The 4,176-nt window shown below is 47.0% G+C and overlaps 1 long non-coding RNA gene across 1 annotated transcript; it reads left to right on the plus strand.

Annotated features, from left to right (window-relative positions):
• The first annotated feature begins 2,940 nt into the window (after positions 1–2,940).
• LOC116571502 lies at positions 2,941–3,954 on the plus strand. The gene is made up of 3 exons (XR_004277897.1): positions 2,941–3,005; positions 3,222–3,276; positions 3,592–3,954. It is a non-coding gene; the product is annotated as an uncharacterized LOC116571502 (long non-coding RNA).
• Positions 3,955–4,176: the final 222 nt, after the last annotated feature.

Genomic DNA, 4,176 nt, shown 5'->3' on the forward strand with positions numbered 1-4,176 from the left:
TTAGAGCAAAACTGTTTATGGTGTAACCTCCATGTGGAAGGGTCCTTGGGTTTTTTTGTGTGTATCCAAGGATCTTCTTAGAAAAGTTGTTCTGGAGGGAGGAGTGGGAGCAAGTGCAACAGGGAGTTCTGCTTACTGTCCCCCCACGGGAGGGTGTTGATGAGACCAGCACGTGGGTCTGCTGCTCTCTGCACCAGTGTTGATGGTGTCGGTTTTGCTCTCCTTCACCCTAGCTCTCTCACCAATTGCCTGGCAGTAGAGTCTTTTTTTCTAGGATCCCTCCTGTTTAGACAATCTGCCCCAAACCAACGACATCAGACCTCGGTGCTATTTCTTTATGATAAGTCAGCTGGCTCTCAGGGCCGTGGCATAGCATCCGAACCACTAAGGATAGACTATTCCTTTCTCTTGATCATAAGTCATTTTCTTGTCCTGCTCATAGGTGGGGACCTTCTAGAGCTCAGTCCCTCAGACCTACTGTCTAGCCTCTTAACTTGCTTTCTTCAGGTCTCCCTTATCTTCTTGCAGAGGATTATTTTTTAAGTCCTGAGTCCAACCTCTTTTCAGAGAACTCTCTGCTCTCCCTAAGAGAGGGGAGTGTGTGTGTGTGTGTGTGTGTGTGTGTGTGTGTGTGTGTGTGTGTTTTGCCTTACAAAGCTTTTCCTTTGTCTTATAAACCAGTGTCCTGGACTTTAATGGGAGTTGCCTTCTTGGCTGGGTCACAGCTACACCCAAACAGCAGGAGAAGGCAGTGGTCCCTAAGTAGGTTCAAAAGATACTCCTCCAAACCTTCCCCACCTTCTGCAATGGCATGAGCTGGTGCAGATTTCATCACCAGAACAAGCAAGGCACCACACAAGAGCTATTTTTTTTTAACCGTAGCATCTGAACCTTCCCCGGAGTTGCTTCCAATCCAAGAGCAATCCAGATCAGACTCCTTCTTTCTTCCATTCCCTTCTCCCCATGAAAGTGTTTCCTCAGTTCATTTTCATACAATTCTACCTCCCACATTATCAATAACCAATCATTTAAAAGCCCATCATTCTAAGGAATAATCTTCAAATGTGAAGAATACCAGAGTTACAGAATTATTTCTTTCTCTTTAATTCTTACATTATGATTTCTCAACTTTTTCTGCCAACTTTTCAGTATTTGAGACGTTACCTGTAACATACTAATGAAGCATTTGTTCGATAGGGACTGAGTACCCGGCTGCTCAGAGGTCCACATTCACACTCCATGTTCAGCTGGGGTTCATGGGCAAGTAGCTCACTCCGTTATCGGTGTGCCCTCTTCCTTAGAATCTCATCTCCCTAACTTTTTCCTGAGCTGTTTGAGATCACACCCATGCCCATCCTTCCCTACACTCCCCTACCCTGTCCCCCTGCAGGCTCTACTTCCATACTTATAATTTTTAAAAACATTATTAAGTATCTTTTGGTTTTGCTACAGAGTGAGCTCCCCCAGGGACGGCAAGGTGCCCGACTTGCCCAAGGTGTGTCTACATCGCGGACCTCAGTTTTTCGCAAACATGTTCTAGATAAATAAGTGAATGCTAATGCAAGGTCTGGTTTCCCCACCAACCATAAAGCCTGGCTTCATTAAAAACTGTCCAGGGAAGAATTCAAAGTCGCACACTATTACCAAATTTGAACATAAACAGATTTCATTATAGCTCTGGCAATAAAATCAACAGAACTCTGGATTCAAAATAAAATCTTTTGATTCAATTCAGAACGTTCAGTTCTGTATAAAACATACAGACTTTCCCCCCAAGAAGAATGTTAGTCTAGTTGTCTACCTAAAACTATTGTCAGGAGCAAACTTAACTGTGAGTTCTCCCCTACATAAAGACAGTCAATGCTTGCCTAATAAGACACAGAAATGGAATGCTTTATTCCAGAGACACAAAAAGAATCTTGTCTGAGAAAATTACACACAGATAGTCCCAGCAACAAGTGTGAAGATCTATGTCTTTTCTATTCCATGCCTGGCGAGCAAGGCAGCTGAAGCTGGTCTCTGGGTGCCAAGAGCACGAACTTGGCCGACCTTGACAGAGACCCAGTCCAAGGCAGGGGGCCACCTCTACCATAAGGGCTTCTAACAACAACCGAGGAGTCTTGATACATTGACAAAGGAAAAGCTACTAAGTTTATTCACTTTTCTAAGTTTGTATTTTTAAGAAGTAAGATATAGAAGTTTATAATTCAGTAAGAGAGTTGATTTGAGAGCTGATTTTGAATATCAAAAACTTGTACAGTAGTTTAACTGTAATTTGCCTGCTGGTAGATGCTTCCCTAAATCATAGGTCAGCCCTGGACGAAAAAGTCAAAACCATAAAACTCAAGTTCTACAGTGATAAGTGAGACAGCTTCTAAAGGGGGACTCTGGAAGTGAAGCTTTAGCAGAGCCACGAGATTATTTGTTTAGGTGGGTTGCCCCTGCCCCTTCCCATGGCATGGAAGCAGGGTCTTTCCCCGTTGGTCTGCAGGACCAGCATTGACCCCTGGAAATGGACAGAGATCGAGCAGACCACAGCAAATGCAGAAACGCTTCCCAGAATCACCCACAAACACCCTACATCCTCATAACCATTTGTCTCCAGTGTAAAACGCCCCTTAGTCTTTCTGTCCCCAGTGCGCTACTTGGTGGGTAAGAAAGCAAGCAAAGGCAACAAGGAGCCACACTGGGAGTGTCCTTCAAAGGTAATGAGGCCAGCGGGGAGAACAGAAGTGAGCTGAGGCTGTATGCCAGGTCACCAAAAGACACCAGGGTCAAGCCTGTGGGAATACTGTGGAGATGTGTGCTATGATCCCGAAGGAGAAACTGAAAACATGAGCTCGTGTGACAAGAGAGACCAGAAACATGAGAAGTAGAAGCTTGACTCCTTTATTTATTTATTTATGTATTATTTATTCCCTTTTTTCTTTTTTGCTTTGTAGGCTCCATGCGCAGAATGCAGCCCAATGTGGTGCTTGAACTTACGACTCTGGGATCAACACCAGGTACCCCAAAGCTTCCGTTTCTAAGTGGGCATAGAGGAGGTCACAGTGGCCGTGTGGGAGCCCTGCTCCAAAGCTATCAGTCCTTGGGGAACAGGAGGGTGTGGAAGCATCAGGACAAGACTTGAAGTGCCCGGTCCCAGTCTGCTGGGGAGCACGGGAGTCTTGGCTAGAGGTCATTCTCTTCTCAGGTTTTGCCTTTTTGCCTTTTGATTTTAGCGCATCCTGCCTTTTCTCCAGCGGTTCCAAAGCACCAATGGGACAAGCATCCCAGGTTAGTTCCAGTCCCGGTCATTTGACCCGATCTAGAGGTGCCCAGCTTAGGATCCTGAGGTGGCTCCTGAGGCATACAAAGTCCTTAGCCCAAAGATCCTCCCCTCCCCTCCAGCTGAGGCTTCTGCGTCTGTCACCTTCGGGCGGTGTCATCCCCACCTTCATCCCCCACTGCTCCCAACTCTCCCTCCTCTTTGGGGATGGGCAAAGCACTGGCCTGAGCCACCAGTCAGAGAAGGTGGGGCAAAACACAAGACGCAGACTGGGAAAGCTGGGCTCCCGATCCTGGCCTTGCTACGTTTTCTTCTGTCCACAGAGGAACTACTGAAGTTGTCCAAAGAGGGAGTGGGGTGCTCAGATCACAACCCTGGTGCTTCCAGAAGGCTGCAGAGAGGATGATGGCTTCTACAGAAGTCCAAGCCGTGGCAGGATGACTGACCAGTAAGAACAGGTCGACCAGTAGTGTAGGCCAGAGAAGCGGCCCATGGCAATAGGGATGGGGAACAGCAGGTTCACGCAGGACAGACTAGGAATCAGTACCTGCTATTTCTTGGGATTCCGAGTTCTCTAAGTTCACTACATTAAGAATACTCTATATCCTAACATTACTACTGCCTCGATGTTCCCAGGGCATCTAAGTGTCATCACTGGGAGCATCCCCTAGGGTACTGTCACCAAAGACAAGGTCACTTGGAGGCCATGGGGAGGGCGAATGCTTGAGAGGCTCTCAGCCAGGCCGCCGGGCTCTTAACTCCTCCCTGGAGGCCAGCCTCAGCAGCTGTATTTAGAGACAATCTCTTGCCACCATGCCTTCTTTAAGCCCAGTTGTGTTGGTGGCCCGCTGAGTTTAGGTAGCTAAGGAGATTTACAAGAGAAAAAAGCAAAAGGCAAGCACAGAGCT

Source organism: Mustela erminea, chromosome 13 (genome assembly GCF_009829155.1).
Source record: "Mustela erminea isolate mMusErm1 chromosome 13, mMusErm1.Pri, whole genome shotgun sequence".
NCBI lineage: Eukaryota > Metazoa > Chordata > Mammalia > Carnivora > Mustelidae > Mustela > Mustela erminea.